Source organism: Gambusia affinis, linkage group LG10 (genome assembly GCF_019740435.1).
Source record: "Gambusia affinis linkage group LG10, SWU_Gaff_1.0, whole genome shotgun sequence".
Taxonomy (NCBI): domain Eukaryota; kingdom Metazoa; phylum Chordata; class Actinopteri; order Cyprinodontiformes; family Poeciliidae; genus Gambusia; species Gambusia affinis.
The window spans coordinates 17,899,065-17,910,912 of NC_057877.1; positions in this window are offsets into that span (position 1 = coordinate 17,899,065).

Consider the following 11,848-nt stretch of genomic DNA (forward strand, 5'->3'; position numbering starts at 1 on the left):
CCAATTACCAGGAGGCAGTTTGTTGAAAGGATGCTGCCAGGAACTACATCTGCCTTCAAACAATGATCGGATCCAAACATATGCTCTGGAACAAACTACCTTCAAAAGATGAAGCGCATTCACTAACCAGAGTTGCCTTCAGAGCATTGTGCGAGTGTTGAGAAAAGTCTAAGCTGTGGATGACATGGTAGTGGGGATTTATTTGTTTACTTATGTAGATATTGTTTACTAGGTTGGGATAAATAAATGGTTGTCAGAAGGTTTTGGACAGAAGTAAGTATTTGATTAATGGAACATCTTTTTTTATTGTTATTCTTTTTTCCCAGTTCAGTTCAGGTCTTTAAAATATGTCAGTCAGATGTAACATTTTAGTCCTAAATATTACAGCTTTATAAAACACCAACTGAAATCTACAGTAACATCACCGATTAACATGCCAAATAAATTATGTACATCATTACTCTTAATCCTTTATTAAGATTAATGATCTTAATGAAAAATCATTAAGAAAGCTATGTTCTGAAGCAGCATTCAAATAACTTACATGTTTCAAGGTTTTGCATAAATCATGAAAACAGAGACTATGTGATGATCACAATTGGAGTAAATGATGGAATCTTTACAGATTTGACTGGTGATTTTGATAAAAGAAATTGAAAATATTTGTATAATTAAAAAACACATGACAGCAAAAATTTGGAAGTTAATAAATATAAATGGAAATAAATCTCTTGTCTTTCCATTTTACTGCTGTCTTATCTGTTATTGGTTCAATGTAATATCTTGATCTTAAATAACATGCTCTCATTAGCTATGAGAAAAAAATATAATCAACATAAGCAAATGGTCTGTGTGTAATTTAGCCATATAATGTCTTTCACATTATATGAAAAACATATAACTTAACATGTAACTTCATGAATTTAGTTACAGTAGATTATCTCTGTACTTTATTAAATGCATGAAATGAATACTTAGTGCAAACATGCATACTTTTGTTTCCAGTAAATATGTAACAGTGAGCTATATCTTACCAGAGAACGTAAGAAGGCAAACAAAGGTTCCCACAAATAAAAGTAAAAATATGTCATAGCATTGCTTTATTTCCAGTTCTTAAATTTAATTCATGTTGTAGAAAAATTTTAAACATTAAATAAATGTCTCCAGCAAAAACGGAAAGTTTTCTCTCTAGTCCAATCACCATCACTGTGTCGAGTTTGAGCTTACTGCCTCCAGCACTTTCAAAATCCAAATCATGTGAAACCATTTTATCCTTGTAGACGCTACAGCAAACCTCAAGGTTCCATATTTTGCATGGAGCCTTGCCACATTTATAATATCTACAATTTCCCCCTGCCTCTGCAATCCTTTTTGACACAAATTTGGACAAATTACAAGCCTCCTTTAATCTTTTGATTAGGCGATGTTGTGATAGTGGATATCCATGGAGGAGGATGACTGATTGACTTCTTCAATGCACAACCGTGATAAACCAAACAGTCCCGTTTCCAGTGGTGATGTCACGGTGTTAAAGCCAGGTGCAGAGGCCACTGGGTGCAGCAGAAGGGCCCACTGAAATTCAACGCACACTCCAGAGCAACCAAGCAAGCATCAACACGATCCTTCGGTTTCTCTCAATATTGTTAAGCTTAATTCATTGATATCACATGTTTCAAATTCAGAATGCTCCAATTTCAATCATCTAATTGTTTCTGCACCTTTCTTCCAGGATTTGGGCTCCTATGTTGATGAAAATAATATGCTGTCAAGTATTCAAAATTCTGAAATGGAGGAATTGGGCCTGGGGGTTTAACTTAAACCTCTGCATTCACATGCATGTGTTGCTGCTCTTTTGATGATTTTCCACAGCTATTGGTGCAACGCTGCAGGAAGAGAGAATATAAAAACATCAGCTAAAACATGAAGTATCCTGTTTTTCTTGCCTTCAGTGCTGCTGTTTTTGATAAAATAAAGCTATGGACCATATAAAGGGACACAAGTTCAACAAAAATGTGCATGAGTTTCCCCACATACTGGATTTTCTAATGTTTCTAAAGACTAATTTAAAGTGTAAAAGTTGACAAATTAAACATTTATCTGGAGCTGAATTTAGATTGTTAGTCCAGAAAGAAAAAGACTGCAGACATTAAATAAATGTCTGGAGCGAAAATGCAAAGTTTTCTCTCTAAAATACCTGCAATATTTTAACAATGAATAACAATAGTTAAAACTATAGTTAAAACTATTGTAGGCATTGGGAGCAATTTTACTACATTTTGATATTTGGATTTTGCACCTGTTTTTGAACACGCAAGAGTTTTCTTCTGCAGCTGTGGCTACAAAGTCGCTTGCCACCATCAGCATGTACATGCCTCCAGCACCAGCTAATATAAATTAATTCATTTTAGCTGCTGTGAATAATAGTTTTGTAAATGAATAATCAAATATGACATGCCAAGCTGATAACTAAATATTTCTTATCTTATGTTGTAAAAGTATCTTTTAGAAACAAAATTGCCAAAAATATTCAAGTATTTCACTATATGTTTAATGTCACAATGTTAACTTAAGATGTAATCTCTGAGAACATCGGTATGTTTTTGTCAAATAGTGCTACTCCCTCTGTACCTTGTAGAACTGCGACACCATATTAGGAAATAGAATTTTAATATTATTGCTTCTAAAACTCTCTGTGACCTTTAGTATCTTTGCGACTTGCACTATTTTAGTTTTTGTTCTGTTGCAGTAAAACTGATCCAGCAGGCCTAATATCTTATTGGCATGCAAAGTGTGTTTTCATGACATCTGGAGTTAATAACCAGCAGATATTGCATTCCAAATGGTCTTTTGCAATATTATTAATGTGTACACTGACAGCGATAATGATATAGTGTGCATCCCTTTCTTTGAAAATGGTGCATTGCTAAAAAACTCTACTTTATGTATCAGTCTCTTTTAACATGAAGTGACAATGTTGCACATGTGGGCAGTGTAGAAGCAGAAACACCCACCTTCAAAATAAAAGCTGTTTTTTTTTTTTTTTACAAATAAAAGCAATGACTTTGGATTTGTGTATAGAAGTCACTTTTTGCATGTTTACTTTACTTTTTTAAACAACTGAACCTATTTTTAACTGATTGATCAATCAATATCCATGAATGCAGGATATTAGTGAAATCTTTTTCTTCTGCTTAGCAGATTGCAAATTCATAAACATACAGATCTGGAAAAAATAAGAGACCACAGCACTAAACCCCATTGAAGATCTCATGGTTATTCCACCAAATATTGATTTCTGAACTCTTCCTGAGTTAAAACATTAGTATTGTTGTTTCTAAATGAACATAAACTTGCTTTCTTGGCATTATTTGTGGTCTGAAAGCACTGAATCTTTTTTGTTATTTTGACCATTTCTCATTTTCTGCAAATAAATACTAATATTTTGCTTGGAATTTCAGAGACCTCTTGTCAGTAGTTCATAGAATAAAAGAACAATGTCCATTTTACTCAAGCATATATGTAAAACGAGTAAAATCATAGAACTGATTATTTTGCAGGGGTCTCTTAATTTTCCCAGAGCTGTACTTAGTGTAGGTAAAAGTGGTAAAAGTTTCAAAGTGTTTATTCTATTCTATGAACTAAGAGGAGTGACATGTGTGGGCTGTGATTGGTCAGAGGAATTAGATTTAAATTGGGTAGTTCTCTGTGATGCTTGTAATTTAAGCTGGTAACTCTTGGTAATAACTACTACAAACGGGGTTCCGTTTTCAGATCACAGCACTCCTTACCTGACCTTTTAGTGCTTTTCTGTTTCTTTAGCTTCCTTTTAATCTGTCTACCACTGAATTCTCAGAGAAATCCTTTTCTCCCATTTACAGACTTCTGTTTCATCTCTTTTTTATTGTCCATTGTTGATAGGGGGAGGCTGGGAGAAAATAATGTGATGGGTTGAAGCTTTTATTTGCTTTAACTACCATAATACATCTCTCAGACTCAGATCTAGTTTCTCTCTTGCTGGTTTCAATTCAGTGGCCCGTAATCACCATTCCTGTGGAGTTTCCACATTATATCCCCCTGTTCTCCCCTCTTTAGCCAGCAATGGCAAGGAATCCAATGCAAAAAACCTCATAAAGCAGTGAATGATCTGGTTAATTTTTACGGTAGGCAGAACACACTGATTTAGGTAACTAATCTTTAGCTTCTAAATAAAGTTTTCAGTGATTTCATTCGAAGTCTGGACAAATGGGCAAGCTTTAGTCCATTGATTCTCCACAAGTAGCAATCAGCGCTTAGGAATGGGGCTAACTGCTCCCATATGGCAAAGGGTTTGTATTGGAGTGAGATACGTGTACATGTCATTTCACAAATAACTGTCTTGGGGAGCATATTTTTTTATAATGGAAACATATGTGGTTTCCCTCTGTTGTTCAGGTGTGAGACAAAGCTCCAGTTTTTGGGAAGGCTTTACATGGAAAAGAAACTTTAAAACAAAGAGTCACTTTTACTTATGAAGGATAACTGTGCCAGACCTTGATAACGTCACTTCCTAGTTAAGTGTAGTTTTCTGAAATCATCATGATAGATAATGGAGTATTTAAGAAGGCTTGTGCACTTTTTTTGTATTTTGCACGTGACAAATGTTGAAAAATATAACGGACAGAGTAAAATCTGATGATTTAAATGACAAAATGAGACCAGTTAGTTGGGAAACCGAAGAGTGATGAAAACTCTCCTCTGATATCTGGTCATTTATTTATCACTTACCAACGCTCTCAAACAGAGACCCATTCATCACCCTTCAAGAAGTTAACTGACCATCAGACCACATACTGGCCTGTATAAGCATTTCCCTTATATGTGACATGCATGCTGCTGGGTGACTGAGTGAAGCCAGTTCATTGGCTTGCTAAGCTGTTGTCTTCTGTTTTATTTGGAAATCAGCAAAGGATGACTTCATCTCCCCCAGACTTCTTCAAAGTGATCAGATGGAACATAAGAAGCCCTTGTATTCTACCCTTTCTTTTTCATACGCAGAAGAGAAAACATTCAGTTGCCTGCAGAGCAGAACTGCAGAAGTGATCAATTAACAGGTCACAGACTACTGCTATTTTCACAGAAGAAAATCATCACAGTGGATGCTTAATTCACACCCTGCAGAGCCATTAACTCGAAAAAAGTCCAAGTAAGGTCATGTAGAAATGGCTTGGCAATTCCAGTAGCCTTATAGAAAGAGACTTGTGTAATAATGAGAATACTTGAACTGAAGAGCAGTTGAGGTCACTGCTGTGCTGGAATGAGCTGTATAGACAGACAGACAGACAGACAGACAGACAGACAGACAGACAGACAGACAGACAGACAGACAGACAGACAGACAGACAGACAGACAGACAGACAGACAGACAGACAGACAGACAGACAGACAGACAGACAGACAGACAGACAGACAGACAGACAGACAGACAGACAGACAGACAGACAGACAGACAGACAGACAGACAGACAGACAGACAGACAGACAGACAGACAGACAGACAGACAGACAGACAGACAGATAGATAGATAGATAGATAGATAGATAGATAGATAGATAGATAGATAGATAGATAGATAGATAGATAGATAGATAGATAGATAGATAGATAGATAGATAGATACCGTCTTTCTCTATCTCTATCTCTCTGATGATTGTAGCACTGACAGCTCCAAGGTTTGGAGATGAGGGCATTAAAATTACAGAAGGCAGAGCTAAAGATGTTATGAAATCTATTAGAAGTTGACAAAATAGGTTAAAAAAATTTACATAACAGATGGGCGGCTGTTAGAAAGCTAGACAGCTCTAAAGTGTGCACCTGAAAGAAGAAATATATTAACTGTTTTAAATAAATTTGGTCTTGGTTAGAGTTTTCAAGACAGGTCAAAGAGTGGGTCCAGTACTTAGATTCCCTTTGCAGTCTTTACAGGATGCGTCAGGCTACCAAGGTTGTGCAAACTTTAAGGAATTTAAATTTGACAGCAATATAATTAACCAAACCAATGGTGAAAAATATAAATGAGGACAGTAAAAAAATAATGAATAGGTTGGGTGTCATCTTAGAGAAATAGTGTGCATACTTCAAATTAATGTAGGAGTATCACAAGACAAAACCCACTTAAAATTTGGAGGGCTAGAATATGCTCTGCACACATTAGAGACCTAGCCGTGGAGTCCAGTGTGTCAAGAATTCATGAGAAAGTGTGTGGTGTTATTTATGTAAGACTTCTTGCTGAAGACAAAACCAAAGAATAAATTTCAAAGAGTTTCTCCCTGGTGAACTCTTGTCTCTTTTAGTTTCTTTGAGAGAAACTACAGGTTCTAGAGAAAAACGAATGATAGAATGCTGAGCACGCTTGAAACAGACTGCAGATTAACTAAACTCTTTGATGACCACACAGGAAAGCGTTGAGGAAAAAATGTCAGTACATTACAGGGAGAATATTTATATATTTATGGAAAAGAAAAAAACTTTTTTCACAGATTAGTAATCCAGCCTTGTACAGAAATGACAGATATATTTTGCAGGACTCAGTTATTACGTGAGAATTGTTGACCTGTAGATTTTTCTATACTGCATTAGGCCCTTTTTCCCATACTGCAAATCTTCCATTTCTACATCTTTTGAGTTTGTATTTCCGAATCTATTGCTTATCAATTGTCTGTGACTTTTGTTGAACCACATATGTGGGCACATTTTTTCTGCTATCAGGGGAAAAACAGTCACCAGATAATACTTTATCTTAAAATATTATTTGGTTCAGTTAATTACATTGGCTAAATGACTGAGTTCTTTTCTCTTCTTTGAAGATGAAGCTCAGTGATTGATCAGGCTTCGACTGGGCAATAGGAAAGTTTAATGTTAATAACAATTTGACTGGTTGTTGGTCTTCATGAGCCAACCCCTGACGAAGGTGACTCCATCCTATGACCTGTGAAAAGGTAGAGTTAACATTATTGCACTAAATTTAGGGAGACAGAAAGATTTGGACAGAAAGATTTGGCTTGACGCATCAACGTTGTTTTAGTACAGTTACTGGTTTGGTGTAAAATTCTTACAGAAGAACTGTGCTATGTAAACGTTTTAGGTGCTATGTGTATATAGCACCTTAAAATAGAGCCAGTGTACTATATATAATGTATATAGTGCCAATGCTTTTCCTCATGAAAGCTGAGAAGCAGAATAGTTAGTACTTTATTTTAAATGTACTAAAACTCAAGTTGAGTTGTTTGAAAAAAAGCAAAAAACTTTAGGCAGGATCTTTTAAGATTCTCATTTTAGTTAGGATGTGGTATAAGTCATAAGCATTTGTTAGGAAACAACTATTTATTAGGTGTCAAACATAAAGAAAAGTCACACCACAGCAAGTATGGCTGCTTTAATTTACAACTCTCCCTCATGCAGAGGCTAGCAAAGTGTTGATAAGTCTGAATGGGACTGTGGTCCTCAGGAGAAGGATTACACTTCGCCTCAACTCTCCTTTACGTTGACTGGTACAGAGAAATGATAGTCTCCAGGGGAATATATTTCATCATATTTAAGGTTGAAGCAATCTGTCAGCCTGGAAAACAGCTGGATCAGAGCGTGTGAGTTTGTCGACAAGAATGGAAGGTAAATATATTCTGCTTTAAGCATAATGTTATAGTCGTCATTTAGGTGTGGTGTGTTGGCAAAAAGAAGAATCACAAAGTATATTGCTGGCCCAGGTTAATATAATATTGAAGTGTGTGCTGGCTCAAATTATATAAGATTGGGTTGGCAGTAGTGGCGCTCCCAGAAAATTTTTAGAAAGGTGGCCAGGCCAATAAAATTTACAATTCTCCCTCATGCAGAGGGGCAAAGCTAAAATAAACAAGATTATTATAGAATTACTCATTTATTTATTTTTATTGGGTTTGTCATTTATTTCTTCATTGAAGAAGAAGACTGTATGCCTTTTATGACATTATTCAGGTAGGAGAACAGTTAGTCATTGGGACCAGCTGTTTTATTTGATTTTAGCCATTTTAAACCACTCAAGCTAACAATTTTTATATTTGCCTGAGGAATAAACATCTGCAAGAGTATTTTTAGGTTTACTATATTTTCTTTCCTGAGAATATCACATTTGCTGATGTTTTAGTTGTATCAATCCACTTGACGAGCTGCGAACTGTCAGTTCACTCTGGCCCACCAAAAGTAAAGAAAACATTTTGTATCATCGCTGTCATTTGCTTAAAATGAATGAATTTCTGGGGGATTCATATTGGCAACTGTGGCAACCTTATCTGAACTGATCTCTGCAAATTAATTTCATCCATCATTGTAATTTGATGTAGTTTAACATGTCTCAAAAAGATGAGAAAATTTAGTAATGTTTCAATTTGACTTTTCGATACCTAACGTGGAGAATGAAGAATTCGAAATAAAAGGCTGACAGGAGACAGTTGTGAAGCGTATGCAAGAAATCATTCCCATGGCATTTCCTTTTAATCCTTTAGAAAATGACTTCCCCCTTGAGAAAGCACCTGGAATCTATTAGCAATAGATTATCTTGTTTTTGTGTAATTTAGCGCAAAGTACGAGGTGGAGAGAGACGTATTTATTTTATTGTTAGATTCCAATCTGGCTTAAAAAGTGGTATGCGAGGGCAAGTGTATGGAGAATTTGTTGATTTGGAACAAAAAGGCAAAAATATAACACAATGACACAAGTAGGTCAAGGTTTTGTCCATTGCACCTTTTTTGCCAGAGGTGATGAGATTTTGTAATCTTAGAAACAGCTTTGAACCTGGGATTCTTCAAACAAGTATAACGACCTTCATCATCCATGAACCCTCTACTTATGTCCTGTGCCGGGGAAAAACGTTTAGGCTCTATCTTTTTGTAGAGCTGTCTCACTGGAATTGTATCCGCCTGTTTTGTGTATCCAAGGAATCTGCTTATCTGATGTCAACTTCCTGAAGTCTCGGCTGTAAACAGACGTCAGGTCCTTCTCCTCTGTCTCAAAATCACATGGGTGACTCAGAGAGGTATCTGAAAGGAAGGGCAGAAAAATCAGGAAAAGGAAGGAAGAGACAGAAATGTGAAAGGAGGAGATGAGATGAGATTGTTCAATTTAGAAAATAAAATTCGATTTTTGCTCAAGTCACAGTGTGCATTTCCAGAGGCAGGCATGATGGGTTAAATGCAGCATGTTAAAAATACCAATAAAAACAAATCTCATGTTACTCATTCTCTTTACTTCTCTTATTTCCTACAGCCAAACCCTCGTAATGATGTGCTTCTCTAACTGTGGTTAATGTTATAAAAGCTTTGACTAAAACCTCCTCTCCAAGCAAAATAAAACAACAATGCCTCCAGGCCTGCAGAAACTTTACAGCTGGACTTTGAGTAACTCAAGACTGCAAAACTCTGTCACTGCTTTCCTGTACATGTTACATACACTCCTCAGATCTGCTCCAGACCCCTTGTTAAAGGAAAATCTAGTTATGCTAATGTAAAATGAGAAGACACATTGTGGCAGTGAACGGTATCAGTCCTGCTGTATTCTCTGCTCTGAAATGTTGAGTCTAAGCAAAGTACCATTTTGGCGGTTATATTTCCATTTGAAGTTTGGAAGAGAACTCAATATGACTTCACAGCCTCTTGTGTGTATCTTCTACAAAATGTAGCTACGGTTCAATGATTGTACAGTGAGATTTATGTGTCTGCACACAATCACTTGATTATGTGCCTTTTTGGAGAAAAGAATCTTCCAAAAACGTTTGTGAAATAAAAACGTCTTTATGTCCAGGTGTTTTGTTGCAAAGGGAGCCATGGACAAGAAGGACATTGGAACTCATATTTGGAAGTTATGTTTTGTGTAGTTGTAATCAGTCATAGTTCTTACCTGTACAAATAAGGGGGATAGTCAGCTGGTCAGACAGAGTAGTTGCAGAGCTCCACATTATGCAAAACTCTTCTTTTTAAATGTTTCTATTTAAACTCATGACAAAATTACTCTACCTTTGGATATATGGACATTGAAAAGCCTTTGATTTGTCCAGTTGCCGGTTCAAACCCCCACACCATCCATCTCAGTAGTCGTGTCCTTGGGGACTTCACCTGTCTTACTTGCTAGCGGTGGTCAGAGGACATTGTGGCAATCTCGCTTGTGTCAGACCGCCCCAAGGCAGCTGTGCCTGTAGTTTACCACCACCAGTGTGTGTATATGAATGAGTGTAATGTAAACCACTTTGAAGTCCTTGGATTTGATAAAGCACTAACTAACCAACCCACCTAAATTGCCCACAAAAAACAATTAAGTCAACAAATACCAAAAAACAAACTTACCAAATTAAAATTATTAAGTCAAAGAAAGCAAACTTAAAACAATTCCCACAAGCAAACAGGAAAAAAATTTAATTCAGTTTTGGTTAGCTGGAGTCAGCCCAGAGTAACCTCGGCGCTTGTGCTTTCAAGCAGAGCGTGGAGCCAACAGATAGTACAGCCAAAACTGGAGACTTTGGCCGGACAAATAACCAGGAAACAAAACAACAGTCTGTCTTTCCTGCACTCACCCACAGAAGAGTCAAGGTCTTCTGTCAAGGGAGACTGGATACTGAAGGACACTCTTAAAAAAAAAAAAAGAAAAAAAGAAGAATTTACAGCCTGCTCAAGCAGCATGAATGACGGCTACCTCCAGACCGTGATCTTCACCCACTTAAACTCAGAAGGGCTTTCGAATGATCTATGTCAATGTCTGCAAAACTGGCATCTGTAAAAAAGATCATGTCACCTAGTGACAGAACAGAAACCCAACATAACAAGAAGATGCCTACCTGACAAGATAAAACTAATATCTTCTTAAGACAATCAGCACAGCTGCCTAATGACTGCTCTAAACAATAGTTACAGTCAGTTGTCCAGCTGTTTTTAAAGAGGCTAAGCTACACCCAGCTATCACAGGTGCAGATGAAAAACACCCTGTCACAGAAGTATTGATATGAATATGGATGACTTCAGAGCAGGGTCTCTGACTCCAGTCCTTGATAACTACTGTCATGCAGGTTTTAGATGCATCCAGGCCCCGACACATCTGAATGAAATGAATGGCTCATTACCAGGCCTCTACAAAACTCGATTGGATACTAAGAAGGTAATTCAATGTTGGTAAGTAGCAGGGCTGTAGCTCTTAAGGACGGGACTTGAACAACCCTTATGTAGAGAAAGATGCTTCACAATTTTAACTTCAGTGGTTGGTGTGCAAGGAGAAAAAATTTGCTCTGCATCATCTTCACTATGAAGTATGCAGAGTGAAGTGTCCATTCAAATTAATTCAGTTTACTTATATACTGCCAATTCACAACACGTCGTCTCATGGCTTATTGCAAAAATAGTCAATTCAATCAGATCACATCAAGTACACACATTCAATTTGATCCTATTTATCAAACAATCCAGTCAAGTATTCAAATTGGTTAAAAGGTTTTCCATCCAAGGACACCCAGGAGATTGGATTGAGTCACTGACATGAAGCATTTTGCTGTGCAACAAACCATACAGAGAATGCGTGTAGCAACAGAGGAAATTCAAATGTCTAAGACTGTCTAAGACTTCTGCCACTTATAAGTTATGGTTTCATAACTTCAAGATTTGAACTGAAATGTTTGAGCAACAAAAAGCTGGAATAAAAATTGGGTTCTGTCTGTGTGTGTCACTAGATTAGCAGTCACATCTCATCATCCTGTGTGCAGAGCTAATCACAAGATGCCCAGCAGCAGCCAGCAGGGGAGCAATAATGCTCAGGGGCACTACAGCATGAGAGTTTCATTCCTGCATAGATCATGTACG